The sequence below is a fragment of the Marmota flaviventris genome, chromosome 16 (genome assembly GCF_047511675.1).
Source record: "Marmota flaviventris isolate mMarFla1 chromosome 16, mMarFla1.hap1, whole genome shotgun sequence".
In the NCBI taxonomy this organism is placed as follows: Eukaryota; Metazoa; Chordata; class Mammalia; order Rodentia; family Sciuridae; genus Marmota; species Marmota flaviventris.
The window spans coordinates 53,127,577-53,149,062 of NC_092513.1; the positions used below are offsets into that span (position 1 = coordinate 53,127,577).

General features: G+C 39.2%; 1 long non-coding RNA gene and 1 other non-coding gene across 2 annotated transcripts; one reads left to right on the forward strand and one right to left on the reverse strand.

Annotated features, from left to right (window-relative positions):
* Nucleotides 1-2,189: 2,189 nt before the first annotated feature.
* On the reverse strand, nt 2,190-14,281 carry LOC139702208 (uncharacterized). The gene is made up of 4 exons (XR_011704794.1): nt 14,256-14,281; nt 10,591-10,667; nt 3,299-3,432; nt 2,190-2,307 (listed from the first exon to the last, which is right to left on the reverse strand). It is a non-coding gene; the product is annotated as an uncharacterized lncRNA (long non-coding RNA).
* Nucleotides 14,282-20,155: 5,874 nt separating this feature from the next.
* On the forward strand, nt 20,156-20,229 carry Trnav-cac (transfer RNA valine (anticodon CAC)). Its single transcript has one exon. It is a non-coding gene; the product is annotated as a tRNA-Val (tRNA).
* Nucleotides 20,230-21,486: the final 1,257 nt, after the last annotated feature.

The following is a 21,486-nucleotide window of genomic DNA, read 5'->3' on the forward strand; positions in this document are numbered from 1 at the left end:
ATACAACAAAGATGGTGATTTTTAAAATTTGTTCTGTAGTTACCATAATGAAGGTAACAATAGTGATGAATTATAGCCATACCTTATGAGATAGAGCTGTTGTTAGGTGGCAAACTATGCTGTTTCTCCCCAACACCCCGCCCCAGATGCTGGCAATTGAGCCCAGGGGTGCTCTACCACTGAGCTACATTCTCAGTCCTTTTTAATTTTTATTTTGAGACAGGTCTTGCTAAATTGCCCAGTTGGACTTGAACTTACTATCCTCTTGCCTCAGCCTCCTGAATCACTGGGATTACAGGCATGGGTTGCTGCTCCTGGCTGCTGTATGCTTGACATGTATTTTCCCATCAGGTCTTCAGAATAATATTATTTGTGAGTTACTGTTATTATCCTCATGTATTGATTGAAAAACTGAAGCCCAGTAATTTTTCCGTCACACACTTTATTACTGAGCATTAATTAATCATCTTACATTTTCTAGATACACCATCATCATTTATACAAAAATGACAATTTTGTCTCCTTCCAAGGGTTATATCTCCTGATTTTGTTTCACAGTCATTATCTATTAAATATATATATATATATATATATATATATATATATATATATATATATGAGTATATATTGCTCTACTCAACTGCAATAATGATAGTAATAATACCTAACAACTCTTGTGCACCCTGGGTCTAGAAGTGATACTCTCAATCACATGACTAATTCAGGCGCGCAGGGAGCCTATACTAGCATGTTCCTTGAGATGCTAGCATAAAAACAAGCTTCAAAACTCCTCCATCATCTTCCTTCAATTTCCTGGCTTTGTAGACAGACCTCATCTCTGAATCTAGCCGCGGTTGGATTGGTGATGCTGTGTACCCTTAATCTTATCTGGTACTTTTTTTCTAACTCCACTTCCAATAAAGCCCACATGGCTTTAACCATGAAAGAGTTGGCCCATTTCCATGTCCTTTCTAGACCTCAGGACCCCATCTTATTTAATTCCACACTTTTCTTTTACCAACATACTTGTTTTAGTCAGTTTTGCATTGCTAGGACCAAAAGACCCAATAAAAACAACTTAAAGGAGGAAAAGTTTATTTTGGCTCACAGTTTCTGAGGTTCAGTTCATGGTTGGCTGACTCCATAGCTCTGGGCTCAGGTGAGGCAGAACATTATGGCAGAAGGGTGTGGTAGAGGAAAGCAGCTTAAGACGTAGAAACCTGGAAGCAGAGAGAGAGCTCATCTGCTCACCAGGGAAAAAAAACAAGCCCCCAATGACCTACTTGCTCTGGTTACTCTACCTGCCCACCATTAGCATCCAGTTAATCCATATGGCTGGATTAATCCACTGATTAAATTACAACTCACATAATCTAATCCTTTTGCAACTGAACAATCTTGTGTTGTCTCACACATGAGCTTTTGGAGGAAACATCATGTCTCAAACATAACAATACTCCAATAAAGTCTCTCCCAAATTTCTTTAAAGTTCCTTTGAACACATAGAAAATTAGGAATTAGCAAGATTTATTTATATATTAAAATCTCACAATGTCCAATGTCAGAAAGGTTGAGAAAAAGTGATTCTCTTCTCTACTGTACTTCTATATTCTTTCTAAGAGGCAATTTGACAATGTAGGTTTAAAAAAAAACAACCCAGAATTTTCTAAATTCTTTGATCAAGAATATGGATCTTAGATGTGTTGAAATTTCTCCTAATAATCACAGACAAGCACAAATATATATTTTTTCTATTTCAACATTATTTATAGTCATTAAAAACGTAATCTAAATGTCTAAAAATGTGTCATTTGTTAAATAAGTTATATCCAGGGCTGGGCTGGAGATGTGGCTCAAGCCATAAGGCGCTTGCCTGGCATGTGCACAGCGCTGGGTTCGATCCTCAGCACCACATACAAATAAAGATGTTGTGTCCGCCAAACACTAAACAATAAATATTTTTTTTAAAAAATTCTCTCTCTCTCTCTCTCTCTCTCTCTCTCTCTCTCTCTCTCTAAAAAAAAAAAAAAAAAAAAAAAAAGTTATATCCAAAGGATTATTTCATAATGTGAAAAAGTTCATGACTGCAGTTAGGTGAAAAAAGTACATCACAATTCGACAGGTATGTGCTGGCAAAATGCTCAAGATAAACAACTTATAAGGAGGTTTATTATCGGTAAGGTTTATTTTGGCTCATGGTTTCAGCTGTGGCCAGTTAGTTGTGTTGCCTTTGGGCTTGTGGTGGCTCAATCCATCAGGGCGGGGAGAGCACAATAGATGTTGGCCTATCCAGTGGCCTCCTGGTTGCTGGGAAGCAAAGAGAGATAGGAAGAGTCAGGGTTCCAATACCCTCATCAAGGACTTACCCCCATTGACCTAACTTCTGTTAGCCCACCTCCTATAGTTTCAACCACCTCCCAATAGAACCATGATTTGGGAACAAGTCCTGGGCCTCTGGGGTACAGTTAAGATCTAAAACAGAGCAGAGTATAATCCCATTTTTGTTATATATAGCTAGATCTATTTCTCTTCATATAACTATGTCACTATAAATCCATCTATCTTACTATAGAAATCACCAAAACAGAAATATATGCCTCTAAATTGCTCTTGATAGTGTACATATTATACATTTGTTTTCTTTTCTTTCTTCTTCTTCTTCTTCTTTTTTTTTTTTTTTTTGTGTTGATGATTGAACCCAAGGACATTTTCCCACTGAGCTACATCCCCACCCATTTTTATGTTTTATTTTGAGACAGGGTCTCACTAAGTTGCTGAGGGCCTCACTAAATACTCCTGCCTCAGCCTCCCGAATTGTTGGGATTACAGATGTGCGCCACCAGGCCTGACTCGTTTTTTTTTTTTTTTAAATTTTGACATAGTGTTGCTAAGTTGTTTGGGGGGCCTCACTAAATTGCTACGAGGCTGGCCTGGGACTTGTAATCCTCCTGCCTCAAGCCTCCATTGCTGCTGGAATAAAGGGCTTTTTTTCTTTTAGTTCACTGTTTTCTGAATGTTCTACCATTCACATATGTTACATTTGGAATAAGGAAAAAATGTTATTTTAACAGCTTTTTGCTAGGTAGGATATAAACAAAGAGACACCAAGCATAGTGTTCAAATAAAATAGAAGGGTTTTGTATCGTTTCTTTCCTCAACCTGTCCAGAGATGAATGGTCAGTATTACAATGAAGCTATACTCCACAAAGTCATTCAGAGATCCAGATGTTTCCCATCTTGTGCTATTACTATCTAGGGTGGTGTCCTTTCCTCCCAATAGAAGCTAGCTGACCTCTACCTCCACATTCCGGTCCATGGGAGATTCCAGCCTATGAAGAGTTGTCTTTGAAGAGATGACTTAGAAGTTACACACTTCATTTCACTCACTGTTGACTTGAACCTGGTCATGACTTCTGCAAGGGAGGCTAGTACCTATAAATTTAGGGGAAGAGAATTAACATTAAAGAGTAGAGGAGGAATGAATGGTGGACAATTCCATTCAAAGTTACAATACTTTTAATACTGAGATATTGATACAAGAATAAAAACACAAACAAAGAAACAGACTGGGAAAATCAGAAATAGACTATTCATGATGGATTTAAACATATACGATTGCTTTTCTTTTTCTTTCTTTTTTTTTTAAAGAGAGAGTGGGGGAGAGAGAGAGAGAGAGAGAGAGAGAATTTTTTAATATTTATTTTTTAGTTCTTGGTGGACAAGACATCTTTGTTTGTATGTGGTGCTGAGGATCAAACCCGGGCTGCACACATGCCAGGCGAGCACGCTACCGCTTGAGCCACATCCCCAGCCTTGCTTTTCAATTAGTATGGGGGAGACAATGAATTATTCAATCAATAATGTTGGGAGAACTGGATGACCACTGAAAAAAATAAAATTAGATTAAATGGCAGAATGCATTCTAGATGTATTAAAGACAATGGCTACCAGACTATGATCTCTGTTATAGTTGTTTCCCATTCTACCGATCTCTGGAACTTATATAGCTTATTATTCCTTCCACCAAAACCATACAGCAGATGTAGAAGACCTTGATCATATTAGATGATCATAAAGTGCTTTCCATTTTTTCATTTGTTGATTGATTAGTTAGTTGGGGCTTTGCTTTGTTTTTTGGTATACTTTGCCATGAATTGAATTTTTTTAATGTTGATTTTTGTTGCTAGATATAATGTGCAAAAATATCAAGCTACATAATGGCTTCAGGCTGGGGATATAGCTCAGTTGGTAGAGTGCTTACCTTGCATGCACAAGGCCTATGGTTCAATCCCCAGCACCACAAAGAAAAAGAAAAAAAAAAAAAAAAAAACGGAAACATAATGGCTTCAAATTCCCATTATCAGACTATCCTAAGTGCGTATCTGACTATCTGCTACATATAAAAATAAGTCACTAACTCGACAAGACAAAAACCTGATGTTAAAATAGGCAAAGGACCTAAATAGATATTTTTTTCCAAAGATGATATGAAAATGGCAAAAAAACATGAAAAGATGGTCAACTCCAAGAATCATTAGAGAAGGGTGTTGAGGGCCACAGCTGAGTCAGGATAACCCATGGCATATTGCCAGAAGGGAGTGGTTGAGAGGTGGCCAGCGAGCCATTGAGATGATGATGGTTATGTTAAGCTGTGTATTCAATTGTATATTTGACCTTTACTGTCCGGCAATAGGGCAGCTTTTGCTGCCTTGGGCGCCCACTACTTTGGAGTTCCCGTGGAGTTCTCGTGGGGTTCCGAGGGAGAGTGCATGCGGATCCGGTGGAGGGTGAGAGTGTTCCCGGGGAGCGTGTGTGGAGTGCTGGTGGAGTTCGGCAATAAAGAGTTGCTGTTTTGAACCTACAAGTGCTTCATGGCGGCTCGGTTATTTGTGCCCAGCCAGACTGCGGCAGAAGGGCAAATCAAAACCACAAAGAGATATCACTTCTACCTGTTAGGATAGTTACTATCAAAAATGAAAAACAAGCCCTGGTAAGGTAACAACAACTATAATCCCAGCAATTTGGAAGGTGAGAGTTGCAAATTCAAGGCCAGCCTGGGCAACTTAGCAAGACTCTGTCTCAAAATAAAAAATAAAAAGGGTAGTGGATCAGTGATACAGGATCCTTGGGTTCCATCCCCAGTACTACAAAGTAAATAAATAAATATGAATAAAATGCCAAGCGATCTCATGCAAAAAGTAGACAAGATGCAAAACCAGATGGGTAATATAAGCAGAGAAATGGAAAGTATCAAAAGAAAATGTTAGAAATCAAAATCCCTATAACAGTGTAAGGGTAAAAGAAATTGAAGTTAAAGCGTAAAAGTTAAAGGGTAAAAGACCGGGTGTTGTAAAGTTTCTAAGCTGCAAGGTCTGAGTTAAAATGTAAAGGATTAGGTATTGTTAGGTTTCTATGCTACCTGCAAAACCTGAAATTTTTGTAGCTGTTAAGACAATGCTTAGAACCGCCCAGTAAACATTTCCCCTGACTGTTTGGTTGTTTAATAACTGAAGGGCTCTGTGTGGTTGCACGTAGGCCTTGCAGGGCCTGAACCAATCAGTTTGAATGTGTACCCCGTTTAGAAATGACCTATCACTCAGCCTGACCTGTTCCCGCCAATGAATGAACTAATCATGTTTAGGAGTTGTTGTTCAATTTTCCCGCGCCTCATGATGATTTGTTCTGATGTATACAAAGCCCTCCGCCCTCCCCAAAAAGTGTACTTAAGCAGTGCTCAGCCCCTGCTCGGGGCTCTGGGCTGCTTTCCCTTCTTGAGTGGGCATGAAGCCCCAGCATGCTGGTTCAATAAATCCCCTTCTGCCAATTGCATGAGTGGTCACTTGGTGGTCTCTTTCTCCGACGCTTCGCCTGACCCTTACAACAGAAATGAAGAATGCCTTCAACAGCCTTCTAGCAGAAATATGTTAACAAAGAACCTCTGAGCTTAACGATATGTCCATAGAAACTTTCCCAACTTTTAGTTGGGATTAGAGATTTTTTTTAAAAAAATGGAACAAATATCCAAGAACTGTGAGATAATTACTAAAGGTATAACACACACATTAACTGGGAAACCTGGAGAAAAAGAAAGATAAAATGAAACAGAAGAAGAATTTTCTAAAATTAATGAGAAATGCCACATCACAGATCCATTCTCTGAAGTTGGGTGTAAAACAAAAAAAATGTACATCAAGGTAGATGGTGAACTGCATAAAATCACAGACAAGAAGAAAATCTTGAAAGAAAGTGCTGGGGGGGGACCATCTTATCAACAGAGGTATCAAATTAAGAATCACATTGCCCTTTGCTTTAGAAACCATGCAAACAAGAAGAGAGTGGAGTAAAAATATTTAAAGAATTGAAAGAAAAAAGCAGTAACCTACGATTTTGAATCTAGAAAAATTACCATTCAAAAGTAAAGAGAACTAAAAGCTTTCTCAGATATATAAAAATCGATGGAATTTATCTTCAGTAGACCTGCCTTGCAAGAAAAAAAAAAGAAATAAAATGTCGAATCTTTCCAGAGAACAGGAAAATAATATAGGTCAGAAACTTGCATCTATATAAAGAAAAAAATATTGAGAAATGAAACACCGTGAGATAAGCCACAATAAAATCTTTTAATTTTTGTATTCTTAACTAATCAAACAGGAATACTATTTAAAATAATAAGAGGAATAATATATTAGATAGGCCGGCCCAGTGGCACAAGCCTGTAATCCCAGTGGCTCTGAGTGGATAAGGCAGAATTGCGAGTTCAAAGCCAGACCCTAAGCAACTCAGTGAGACCCTGTCTCTAAATAAAATACAAAATAGGGCCCGGGATGTGGCTCAAGGTTAAGTGCCTCTGAGTTCAATCCCTGGTACCAAAAAAAAAAACACAAAAGTATATTATATATACACACACATACATATATATGATAATTATAGCTTTTGGATAGTGAAATGTATAATAGCAATGTTATAAGAGATGGGAGGAAATAATTGGAAATATTATAAGGAACCTGTAGTATCCATGAAATGGTATGGTGTTATTTAAAAGTGAACTTGTGTTAGTCGTAAATACATACTTTTGCAAACTCTAGGGCAATAACTAACAACAACAACAACAAAAAAGTTAAATAAGGATAATTGATATACAAAGAGGTAAAATGGAATCATGTAAATGCTCAAGTAAAACCAAAGAGGAAAAGTGAAAAAAGAAAAAGAAACAAGAATTAAGAGTAATGAAATGAAAAACAACTGTTAGGTAGGAGTTCAGGGACATCAAGATAGCAGAGACAGAGTATGAGAAAGAAGTCTGTAGGGGGGCAAAACAAGGAGAGGAGTCTGTCCCTGACAGTTTACCCCTGATAACAGTCCATTATCATGACAACTCCACCACTGAGGACTTATCACCATAACAATTGCCGATACTGAGGACATCAGCATGACCACTCCCTCCACGGGTTCAAATTCTACAATGACAGTGGAAGTAAAGGGGGCAGTATTCTAATTAGGTTTTCTAATGTAACCAATGGGGAGAAAATATTCTAATCAAGTATCATAAGGTAACCAACGGGAGAAAATGAGGTAAGGTCTTCAAATAGGTCCGAATAGGGAAGAGACAATCCCACAGTTCAGGATATGAGAACCCAATTTCCAGACATTGTGGTCTTGAGCCTGGCTCTTGCTAGATAGCCTCACTCCATTCTAATGCAGTGCTAACTTCACCTTCAATAAATCTGTACTCTGTTACTTCCATGTGTCTTGCTCAATTCTTTGTTTGGGACACCAAGGACCTAGACTTTCACAGAACGTTCCAAGGGTGACACAACTGCAAATATGATAGGTATTAATCCAGTTATGCCAATAATCATTTTAAATGTGAATGGCATAAATACCATAGACAGAGAGTATCACAGTGAATAAAATAATAAGAACTAAGTATGTGTTGTCTCCAGGAAACCCATTTTAAATTAGAAAATACAAATTGAAAGAAAAGAGATGGTGTGTGTGCAATGGCGCACCCCTATCATCCCAAAGACTCCAGAGTCTAAGGCAGGAGGATCACAAGTCCAGCCTTAGAAATTTAACAAAACTGTGTCTCAAAAAAAAAAAAAAAGTCTGGGGATATCAGCGGTAAAGCATCCTACATTCAATCTCCAGTACCTAAATAAATAAATAGGGATGGAAAACATACATTCATGCTAAAAATAATCAATAAAAAGCTACAGCCTTTCCGACAAATGATCCTCCGGCAATATCTTGGAAGATAGTTCACATGCCAGTCAGGCCTTTAGCTCTAGAAGGAATGTTTGAGAAAAGTCAATGTTTATGTGCTTTGACTGCTTTTTGCTCTTAGCCAAGTCCTATGAGACACAAAAATCCAGGTGATAATCAGCTAGTTTGAAAGCAAATGGGAAGGGAAGACAGTTCTTCCAAGGTAAAGCCTTTCTCAAGTATTCTTTACCAGATGCAGTGGGAGCCAGCCAGAATAACAAAGCTGTCTTCCCACCCAAGGCTGTTGCTCCTAGGGATCTCAGGGAATCTACCAAGGTATCACAAATGTAGGGTGTGTGCTGTGAAGAGAGGAAGGTCTTCAGCCTTAAGAACTTTAGAGGCAAAAACCACGACTGTGGTTACTTGACCTGCCCAGAGGACTGAAGAGAAGGCCATGCACTAGAAACTGCTAGATTCTTCAACTCTTAAAGCAACAACCCCCAGCTCCCCCTACCCAGGAGTGTACCCTTCAACACTACTCCAGATGTGGCTGTGGGGGATAACTAATAGAAGACTCCACTGGGGGCAAAGCTAAAAGCCACTGAGAAGTATGAGCAAGGAGACTGCTGACAGAGTCAAATTGAACATACTTGGCAATAACCAGGGCCGGGAGCCTGCAATTCTGGCTCAGTGGAAGTTTCCCCATTGCAGTGACTGCTGTTGTCCTCCCCTTCTTTCCTTTTCTGAAAAGAGTTTTTATCAACTGGTTCCTGAATCACTGCTATCTTGTTGGAGGGTGAAAGTGAGGAGGACAGATACCTTATGCTTTAGAGGATGCTCACATGGAAGATGTTGGGCCAACAGCTTTCCCTCCTTCTCCCTCCCCTTCCATGATGGCCGTGGGCGGGGACTTTCCACCTGGCTCAGGAGACCCGAAATGGCCAATCAGAAACTGATGTGGCAAAGGACCCCAACCATCACGGTTGCCTCCAGCTGAAGCAATCGCCCTGGCAACTCGCATCAGCCCTGACCAGACATGGTGCCCCTAACCTTGGCTGGGTCAACCTGCTGTCGGTGGCAGCAATTTAAATGGCTTAGGCCCTCCTACCCCCACTTCCCTTATTAGCATTGTTCTTGCCTTTCCTGCCCCCCCCCACCTCCCTGGCCCTCACCCTTTAACAGATTGATGAACCTCGCCCCGGGAGCGACCCCCAATAAACCTTCTTAGGGTACCTTATTCTTGTTCCATGGTTCCTGATCTCCTGGGCCCTTTCTACTTTACAGAAGAGTCATAGACATGCCTGATCTGGAGGATAGCATATCTGGATTTTGAACTGAATGCTGTAGCTGGTGAGGACTTCACATATTTCATTTGTTGGACAGGGGAAAGTGGCTTATATGTATGAAGAAGGGGATGCATGGGTGTCTTCATAATCAGGAGTGGACTACGGCAGAGACTGCTATTTGTCTTTCTGCTGCATTCTCCTCTCTTCTTCAAACACATGACTATTGTCAAAAGACAAAATTACAACCAACATAATCCAAAGATCTTAACTGACTCTATTTGCCATTCTGGAATTGGGCAGCACATCATTCCATAAAGTAGAACAAGTATTCTGCTTGGCTGGGTAGAGGAAGTGAAAAACCAGCCTCTACCTCAGAGCAAAGCCTGTCCAAGGAAGGGGGCGTGACCCTTGTCCTTGGAAAGACCCACAGAGCACTCCTAGGCACATACCCACCCTGCTGAGTTGTTTATCTACAAATAACAGGAGAGATCTGCTGATCTGCTGCACCAGGTGTCCCTGACTCAATCAGGCTAGGTGGGGACCCATAGCAAGCCCGAGCAGCCACTAATCAGCATGAGACCCGGAAAATACCTGGGATGCCAGATGACCCCCCAGTAGTTTATGGTGGTTGATAACGTGTTGGGAAACCATGTAGTTCAGCAGTATACCGCTCATGGCTTAAACCAATCAGTTCAAACGAATCCCCCTCTTGTACTAACCAATCACCCCTTCCCAACTTGTTCCCACCAGTGAATGTGCTAATCATGTTTTAGAGTTGTTATATGATTTTCCCGCTGTGTGTGATGATTTGCTAAGAGATGCTATGATGTATGTGAAGTCCCTGCCTTCCCCAAAGAATGTATAAAACTGCTGCAAACCCTGGGCTCGGGGCCTCTCAGCGTCACCAGTTGCTGTGCGCGTGCGGAGGAACCAGCTAGCTCGCAATAAACACCTCTTTGCTGCTTACATCGATCTTGGTCTCTGGTGGTCTTTTGGGGGTCCTGAATTCGAGTATAACAGAAGTTGGTTTTATAGACTGAGAAGAGATGAAGAAAGCAGAAATGAAGAACAAGAAATCAAGGCTGGGTGCAGTGGTGCATACCTGTAATTCCAACAACTCTGGAGGCTGAGGCAGGAGGATTACAAGTTCAAGGCAAGCCAGGGCAATTTAACAAGACCCTGTCTCAAAATAAAAACATTTTTAAAAAGATTAGTTGTACAACTCCCCCTGAGGTCAATCCCATTTAAAAATAAATAAATAAATAAAACAAATAACCAAAAAGCAGATTGGTCATTTCAAAATTACTTCCCTGTAAAGTAGGAACTGGAAGATAGAAAAATAATTGATGGTTAATATCAGGTTATTTTTAAAAAAATTTTTGGAAGATTAAAGCAAAAGGCACTTTATTATGCCAACTAAAACTGACATATTGGCATATTAGGCTATTATCTCTCTCCTGATTTCCTAGTTTTGGTTTTGTGATATGGAATATGAGCATGAGAGACTCCATTTTTTTAATTTTTAGTCTGGTCTATTGGGGGTCTAGAATAGTAGCCTAGTACAAAGCAGTGACTTCCTTTAATTTTTATTTCACATTATTTACCAAAAGGCTATACTTCTCAGACTCCTTAACTGCTAGGTTTGACCAGGGGACTTGAGTGTAGTTAATGGAGTGTGATATGAAATCATATACAGTCATATTGTTGGGTAAGCTCTTAGGGTGTCAAGATGGCAGAGGCAGGGTACAATAAAATGGCTGGGATACAAGATGGGAGCTGTGTATCATAAGTCCTATTACCATGACAACTCCATCTTTGGGGGCTTATCACCTATGGCAACTCCCCTACAAGTTTGGTATTCTAATTAGGTATCATAAAGTAAAAAATGGGGACAAAGTGGGCAGTGTTCTAATTAGGTAGCATAAAGTGACCAATGGAAAAATTCAGGCAGGATCTTCAATCATGTGTATGGCGGTAGGAGAACACCTCACAACTCAATTAGAAAACAAGACCCCGCTGACATCAGGACCTAGAACCTCTCTCTTCCTTGGACCCAATCCACTTTAGGGAGTGAGCTCATTCTACTTTACTATTATTTTCGCCTTCAATAAATCTATGCATTGTCTGTCACTTCTGCCCAATTTTTTGTTCAGGACACCAAGCAAGAATCTAGACTCCAACTAGACATCTCACCAGTAACAATGTGGATAATGGGTAATTTCTGAGAAACGTATCATTAGGCAATCTCATTGTTATATAAACATCTTAAAGTGCATTTACATAAACCAAGATGACTGTGAGGTCACTAGGCAATATGATCTTAGGAGACCATGGTCATATATGTGTCAGGTTCTTGACTGAAACACTTTTATGTGGCACATGACTGTATATCATATAGTCTTGGTCTATTAAAAGAAACAAGCATATTTCCCTTTTTTCCTTTCTCGCCTCCTGGTAGACAAGGGATTGAGAGGCAATGAAAGCTAAGACATCTCAGAAGACATGAAAAGAGCCGTTATAAAGTAATGGTCTTGAAGAAGTCTGAGTCCCCCCCACATCAGTCCTGAAGTGCTTATGTTCAGATAGTGACATGGAGAAAGATAAAATTGTTTTGTGTTTATTTGGGTCTTTGTTAGTACAACTCAAGCTGCAAACTAATTAATGCAGTTTGTGTTCAAGAGCATAATCTTATTGTATTGTAATTATCTGTCTTAATTAGGACACTTTTATTATAAGTAGCCAGCGATAATAATAACATTAGCCTTAATAACTGCAGTAAATCTTTACTGTAATCCGAGGGCTGGACGTTCCACCAAGCCTTGCCAATCTGGGACAGGAAACAGGGAAGCCATTAGTAACTGAAGTTATTCTCATCTTTGCTTCAGCAAGCCAGATTTCTCTAAAGTGATATTGTGAAAAGCATATTTGGTTCCCATTTCCTGGCATACAACTCCTAAAATCCTTGGACTCTCTAAAGTGAAAAATGTCCTTTTTTAATGCTAATGATTGACAGATGGCTCGGGGCTCTTGGGATAGCCAGAAGATGAATGGATGGAGGCCAGGGTGACCCACCTTGTGATTAGAGGGCTAGGACTTCCAGGCCCACCCTCCAACCTCTGGAAGGAGGATCTGAGGCTAAGTTGATCACCCATAGCCTATGATGTCTCAGTCATGCCCACGTGTCTACAGAAATTATGGGAGGCCATTATTGTGAACTGAGTTTCTGCACTAGATTGCAACTGGTAGGACCAAATCAAATAGGGTCACTCATCCTAAATGCAATGTAACCAAACTAAAGCTTTAAGGAAAGAGATCCCCAAACAGAGAACTTTTCCTTGAAAGAGGAGATTCCAGACTATTTGAGTCAGCCTAATAATGAAAATCCTCTATGCATTTAGCCTTTTCAGAAAAGTAACCTGGGCCAGGAGTGGTGGGCATGCCAGTAATCCCAGTGTCTCCGGAGACTGAGGCATGAGAATTGAGAGTTCAGCCTCAGCAATTTGGTGAGGCCCTAAGCAACTCAGTGAGACCCTGTCTCTAAACAAAGTATTAAAAAAAAGGGCTGAGGAGGGGCTGGGGTTGTGGCTCAGTGGTAGAGCGCTAGCCTAGCACGGGTGAGGCACTGGGTTGGATCCTCAGCATGCATAAAAATAAAAAGGTATTTTGTCCAACTACAACTGAAAAATGTTTTTAAAAAAAAGGGGGGGGGGGGGGCTGAAGATGTGGCTCAGTGGTCAAGTGCCCCTGGGTTCAATTTCTGGTACAAAAAAAAACAAGCAACAAACAAAAAACCCTAAAGTTAACCAGTTTTTTTTTTTTTTTTAAGTTGTTCTGTTTCCTTCTTTCCACCTTGCAAAATCAATCATTCTACCATTGCCCAGTAAAAACTTTGTTTTGTAGAATAGAGTCTACTCAGATTCATGACTCTTAAATTAAAGCTTGCTGGGGCTGGGTGCTGTGGCACACATCTTTAATTCCAGAGGATCTAGAGGCTGAGGCAAAAGGATGGTGAGTTCAAAGCCAACCTCAGCAGAAGGGAGGCTCTAAGCAACTCAGTGAGACCCTGTCTTTAAATAAAATGCAAAATAGGGCTGGGGATGTGGCTCAGTGGTTGAGTGCCCCTGAGTTCAATCCCTAGTATAAAAAAAAAAATTAAATTAAATTAAAGCTCATTAGACCTATAATTAAAATCATTATTATTTTGTTTTTTGACACTACATAATAAAGTCTTCATAAAACCCAAAAGGACAGAATTCTGAAGGCTTCCAGATAGCAGAAGTGTGGCATGTGCAAAGTCCTGGATTTGATCCCCCTCAAAAAACAAAAACAAAAAACTATTTACATACACTGACTGTTTACCACACGAATCTAGATTTCTTTCTAAAATGTAAATTTCTTATAGAAAAGGCAGGGTTTCACAGTTAATTCCATTTGCATTTTCTCAGACTAGCTATCTTGAAATATACTAAAGAATTATATTTTGGGGTGACATATTTAGGGTCCCCCAATAAAATCCTACTGTCACTGGAGAAGGTTTAAGGAGTCCTGGAGAGATGGACCTCAGTTCAGGACCTGTGAAGTTCTTCACAGACATTGCAGAAATGAATTTAAGGATGTGTTAATAAGAGGCATAGAGACTTACTCAGGAAAGAGAGGAATATACACCCAAGGGAGAATGTGGGCCATCTCCCGAGTAAGCAATGCTTTTGGGGGTTCTCAGGCTCTTCTTTTGAAGGAAAGTTGGTGAGAAGCTAGTATAGAAGGTACCTGGGAATGACTGGTGATCACATGACCAAGTCTGGTGATCACATGACCATTTCTGGTGACCTTGTGGTTATCAGGATCCTTGGGCCGACATGATCTCCATGTTCTGACCAATAGAATGACCTTGGAAAGTACCCTACATTATAGGTTTCTCAAAAAATATCTTATATTTCTTTGCTTAATCTCTTATTTCATAGGCCAATTAATGATGCAAAAGGTATTTTCTTAAGTGAAAATTTTATGGTAATGCTAAGATTTATAGACTTAGCAATTTGGTAGCAAACGCAGCCTTTCAGAATGAATCCTGTCTGCAATTTCTCAGAATAGTCATCTTGAAATAAATTTTGGGTGGGGCATATTTCTGTCTCCCAAGTTACAGCCCCCTGTGGTTATCTCTGTCTGGGCCAGGTGCCACACCCCCAACTTCCTCCTGTGAAAATATCTTAGGGGGAGAGAGCTGGCCTGGAGAGTGACAGGCTCATCTGGAGGAAAGGTATGCAGATTTTAGCTAAAGGCTTTCAGATCCAAGTTATAGTTTTTTTGTTCTTCCTTTTGTCTCCTTTTAACCTGTAAATATATAATTTTTCTCCCCACTTCCCCCAAGTACTGAGGATTGAAGCCAGGGCCTCCTGCCTGCACTAAGCTACACCCTCAACCCCTATAAGTTAAAAAAAGCAAAGGGTAAAAAGCATCCTTGGCAGAAGTTCTCAAAATGGAGTCCTTATAACTCTGAGTGTCCCCAACACTTTCAGATGATCTATGAGGTTAAGACTATTTTCTGACTAATATTAAGACATGGCCTTTTTCATGGTGCTGAAGTTTGCATTGACTATCCAAAAGTAATGGAGAATCAAACTTCAAGTATTTTTCACTGCTGCACACCTCTGGTGGGGGGCAGGGAGAGAGGGTAGTTTCACTTAAGAATGTTCTTATAGGCTGGGCGGGCATGATGGTGCACGCCTGTAATCCCAGAGGCTTGGGAGGTTGAGGCAGGAAATTGCCAAATTCAAAGCCAGCCTCAGCAACTTAGTGAGGCCCTAAACAACTTAGTGAGACCCTGTCTCAAAATAAAAAATAAAAAAAAAGATTGAGGATATGGCTCAGTGGTTAAGCATCCCTGGGTTCAATTCCTGGTACAAAAAAAAAAAAAAAGCTTCACACAAAGGGCCACAGGATGAATTTTATCAAAACATGACATTGAGTACATGTCTTTTTACTATTCTGTTTTGCTAAAAGGAAAATACACATGAAGCATTTCTGATTTGCAGAGCATGATTGTTATTTTGAGGAAAAGTATGTCTGCTGTTGTTTGAGTTCCAAACTGAATAATTATTTTTTTCATGGAACAAAACCAGTTTAACTTGAAAGTGAGAATGTATTGTTTTTCAACAGATATTTTCTTAAATATGAGTAGAGTGAACCTAACACCTCAGCAAAACAAATGATAGTAGGTGCTGATAATGGACAGATTCAAACTTTAAAATAAATCTAAATTAAATTGAGATTAAATTTGAATTTAAGTTGAGAAAACTCCCCATTCACTCCGATGGGCTTTGCAGTTTCTGATACCAATGGGGTCAGAGATGTTAAAGTAATTTTTTTAAAAAAAGACTTTTTTTTTTCAAGTTGTAGATGAGCACAATACCTTTATTATATTTATTTATATGGTGCTGAGGATTGAATCCAGAGCATGCTAAAAAAGTGCCCTACCTCTGAGCCACAACTCCAGCCATGATAAAGTAATTTTTTTTTTTGGTTTGATAAAGTAATTTTTGATATTGTACAATGCAATGTGTCAACATTTGGAAGATCTGCATACTTCAACTAACCATTATTTTCCAACTGAGAGAACCATAATGTTACAAAATTGTGCACTGTTAAAAGACACAATCAGATATTGTGTCCACCTAAAACTAAAAAAAATAAATATTTAAAAAAAACAACAAACACAATCTTTTGGGCCCAGTGATGCACTCCTGTAATCTCAGCTGCTTGGGAGACTGAGGCAGCAGGATTGCAAATCTGAGGTCAGCCTGGCCAATTTAGCAAGACCCTGCCTCAAAATAAAAATTAAAAGGTTGAAAATGTAGCTCAGCAGTAAAGTGCCCTTGGTTTGGATGTCCAGTACCACCACCACCCCCAGCAAAAAAAAAAAAGACACAAAGTAAAAAATAGATCAATAACAAGACAAAAAAAATTATTTATGTGGTTTCAGAATCACATTGCAACTAACTTTTAAGAAACCTATCACTATTAAGCTTTAGAGTGATATCAAAGATGAACATACACATTTATCAGAAAAGACTGTTAAAATACTCTTCCCTTTTTCAACTACCTATCTCTTTAATGCTACATATTCTTTTACCAAAGCAACATTTGGGGAGTGGTGCTGGGGATCAAACCCAGGGGTTCTCTCCCGGCAGGCCACTCTACCACTGAGTGACATCCCCAGACAATATTTCAGTAGATTACTTGAAGAAGTGGATATAAGAACCCAACTGTCTTCAAATGAATCAGACACTTAAAAGTTTACAAAAATACAAAACAATGCCATTTTTCTTCCTCCTATATTTTTGTCTAATAAAGTTTTTGTTCATAAAAATATAAAGTGTACTATTTATGCTTACATTGTGAATTTATCAGCTTTTACTTGGATGAACCCAGGGGGCTCTAACCATGAACTATATCCCCAACCCTTTTTTATTTAGAGACAGGTTCTCCCAAAATTACCCAGGCTGGCCTTCAACTTACCATCCTCCTGTCTCAGCCTCCCGAGTAGCTGGAATTACAGGTGTGTACCCCCATGCCTGGCATAGTTTCAATTCTCATGCAGTGATTGTGACAGAACTCACAGAAGCAAAACCTCTTTGACTCTTTAATAACTTTCTATAATGTGAAGAGTCACTAAGAATAACAAATTTGAGGTTTACTGATCTATAGTATTTACTGATCTATATACTACAGAATATAGAAATATACATGTATATAATTTTTTTCCTCAAAAGACACACAAGAGGGAAACACTAGAAACCAACGCTATCTATGCCGGAGAGGAGTTACCTACATGGTGGAGGAATGTGTGGGCCTGACTCTTGTCTAGGACAACCTTTCACTTAGTGTAGCATTTTGAACTGTGCAGATGTCTCACATACCAAAAACAAAAGATAAAATCAAAAGAATGTAGGGGAACCATAAAATAGACTACAAATAAAATAAATCAAATGTATTTCCAAAGAAAAACTGTCACATGGAAAAGAACTCACTCAAGCCGCTTTCAAACATGGTATTTTGTCCTTGTACCCTAAGACAAAAGAAGAGAAAACAATGTGGGTAGGAAAAATGGTGGAATGAGATGGACATTATTACCCTAGATACACATATGCACGTAAAGTGCAATGCTACATCTTGTACAACCATAGAAATGTGAAGTTGTGCTGCAATTGTGTACAATGAATCAAAATGCATTCTACTGTCATATATACTTAATTAAAATAAATTTTAAAAAAAGAAAAGAAGAACATTTAATTATCTTTTGTAGGGTTGTTCTTTGCAGAGGCACGGCTGGTGAGTTCTAGGATTGAACAAGTAGTAACTATCTTGTGGGAAACGGGAAGCAGGTTTCCTTCTCAGTGTTGGAGAAGAAGTCACAGATATGAAAAAAGGGAAACTGAGTCTTGTGGCATTGGATGCAAACCAGAGGTATCAGCATGAATTTGTGTTTTCAATGTATGAAGAAGTGTGTGTGTGTGTGTGTGTGTGTGTGTGTGTGTTTCTCAATACCATACTCCACTAAAAATAACCAAAATTTCTTGGAGAAATGACTGATTCCATGACTGTAACAGGGAAAATACACCATGAACCTGGAATATTTTGTTGTGCTAGGAAAAAAAAAATGTCTTCAAAGAAGGATGCAAGATCTGTCAAAAAGATAAAGAAGGTTGAAGAACTCACAGGGCAAATCTGAGACTTTTTTTTTTTCTTTGATGTACTGGGAATTGAACCCAGAGGTGCTCTACCACCGAGCTACATCCCCAGCCCTTTATATTTTTAGATAAGATTTCCCTAAATTGCAGAGGCTGGCCTCACACTTAGAATTCTCCTCTCTCAGCCCCCCAAAGTAGCTGAGATTACAGGAGTACATCACCCCACCTGGCAAATCTGAGACATTTTAAGCATCAAAATTATTCATTGAATAAAACAGGAATGCACGAATCCAGGCCAAAATAAATAAACAAGCCACAAACAAAGGGAGAAGGAAAGCTTTCCCTATGGTAGAATATCAATAAATAAATGTAAAAGCAATGATATATTATAAAACTTGAGGGTGAATGTTTGAAAGACAGCCATCTACCTTGTTTCAAAATATTTATCAATTACAAAGAGAAAAATAGTAATTTTACAATGGGGAACCCACCTTAACCACATGATCAAAGTTGAAATTGCTAGTAAGAAGAGAAGCCAACCCTGAAATCACATGCCAACTCTTATGATACATTGAGAGGGGCGTAATATGGCCTTTGTGATAGAGCTGTCAAAAATGCACAGCTCCTGTCTAAGCACAAAGAGACATTAGGCAATGCAAATTAAAAGATTTACTATAAAATGCCAGGCCTTTACATTAAAAAACGCCAAGGTCACGAATGACAAAGTCAAACTATTCCAGATTAAAAGAGACCAAATAGATTTGCCAACTAAACACAATGTGTGATCCTGGATTGGATCTTTGTCTGACAATTCTTGTTTTCTTATGAAAGTCATTATAAGACAACTAGAAAAATAAAAATCCGGCCATTGTATTAGGTGATGGCATTATATGAATGTTAATTAATTTTGATAATATTTATGTAAGAGGATATCTTTGTTCTTAGGAAACACACAGTAGAATATTTAGGGATCAGGGCAAACGTGTTTGCAACTTACTCTCATATGGCTCAGAAAAAAGACTTATCTATGGAAAATGACTGTGTGTGTGTGTGTGTGTGTGTGTGTGTTTGTGTGTCCACCAATGGACATATGGAAAATAATGAATCTGGGTGAAGAACATACGGGGCATCTTTGTAGTATCCTTTGACTTTATGTAGGGCTGAAATTGTGTTAAAATTTAAAATTACAAAGCAAAAGTAATTGAGAAAGTAATAAAATTCTGACATATGTTATAACAGGAGCTGGACATGGTGGGTCAAACCTGTAATCCTAAGTGCCTGGGGACACTGAGGCAGGAAGATGACAAGTTCAAAGCCAGCATCAGCAACTTAGCACGGCACTAGGCAACTCTCATTTTGTCTCAAAATAAAAAAATAAAAAGGGCTGGAATGTGGTTAAGTGCTCCAGGTTCTATCCCTGGTGCCAAAACAAAAGACACTTAAAGACATTATGTTAATGAAATAAGCTAAACACAAATGGGCAAATATTCCACAGGGACTAGGATAGTCAAATTCTTAGAGGTAAAACAGAAAACCTTGCTGAGTGCAGCGGGGCAGGCCTGTCAATCCCAGTTCCTTGAGAGGCTTAGGCAGGAGGGTCTCAAGTTTGAGGCCAGCCTCAACAACTTGGAGTTCATCTCAAAACAGGAAATAAGAAAGGCTAGGGGTATAGTTCAGTGGCAGAGCAACACAAGGCCCTGAAGTCATTCCCCCATACCACAAAAAGAAAAATAAAGAAGGGAGGAAGGAAGAGAAGAAGGAAGGGAGAAAGAAGGAGAAAAAAGAAAATCTTCATTTGGAACAGTCTAGAATATACAATTGTTTCTAGGGATTGTGGGGAGCAGGGAGAATAAGGAGTTAGTGTTTAATGGGTTCAGAATTTCAGTTTTCTAAGTTGAAAATAATTCTGGAGATATCTGGTGGTGATGTCTGCACAAAAATGTGAGTCTACTTAGTGCTAAACAACTACATACTTGGGGCTGGGGATGTAGCTCAGTTGGTAGAGTGCTTGCCTCACATGCACAAGGCCCTGGGTTCAATCCCCAGCACCACAAAAAAAAAAAAAAAAAAAAAAATTCTGCCAGGCACCTGGCCTTAGATGGGTTCACTTTCTTTCTTATTTGTTTGTTTGTTTATTTATTTATCTTTCTTTTTTGTGCTTGGGATTGAATCCAGGGCTTTGTGCATGTGAGGCGAACACTTTACCTACTGAGCTATATCCCCAGCCCTCACTTTTTTATTGGGGTTACATACAATTTTTCTTATAGCACAAGCCAAGGTAAGGTGATTGCTTTGCTTTGTCTGTAGTAATTGCACAGTATCAAATACCAAGGCACAGGGGGCTGGGGTTGTGGCTCAGGATTAGAGCGCTTGCCTAGCATGTGCGAGGCCCTGGGTTCTATCCTCAGCACAACATAAAAATAAATAAATAAAATAAAGGTATTGTGTCTAACTACAACTAAAAAATAAATATTGAAAGAAATTACCAAGGCACAATCAATCTTGTCCTACTTTTAGAAACTTAAAGAACCTGGGCTGGACTTGTGGCTCATAGGTACAGTACCCATTTAGCATGCACCAGTCCCTGGGTTCAATCTCCAGTATGGGGAGGAAAGTTTAAAGAAACAAGTGAAGAAATTATGGTCACAAGCAAAATGAAATTTCTTTTTATTCAATGAAAAGATTCATTTTAGTCTTTTAAAAGCCTATTAACCAGCCAGGCATGATGGTACACGCCTGTAATCTCAGCGGCACTGGAGGCTGAGATAGGAGGATTGCAATCTTCAAAGCCAGCCTCAGCAATGATGAGGCACTAAGCAACTCAGTGAGACTCTGTCTCTAAATAAAATACAAAATAGGGCTGGGGATGTGGCTCAGTGGTTCAGTGCCCCTGAGTTCAATTTCTGGTACCAAAAACACAAAAACAAAAACAGAAAAAAACATTCTTAACTAGACTCTGCCTCTGATTCTGGAAAAAACTGCAAAATTCATTTTCCTCTGCTGTTGCCAGTCGACACTCCCTTCAAAATGAGGCCCTGATCCCACCTCAAGCTACTAATTTGGCCTCAATACACATTTTGAGGTTTGCTTTCCACTATTTCCTGATCTGCCAAATTAGACAACTAAACCTTAGTATAAATTCCCAGGATGTCATTGCTGAGTCACAGAGTGTGATCGTTTTCAATACTTTAGATATGAACAGCTGAGTTGCTCTTTCAAAGCAAATACTCACCAACTCTGCTTCTTTCCATTTATTTTCTTCCTCTGAAGCCCTGAATACATTCATCTGTGTTCTGTTTACTTATTTATTT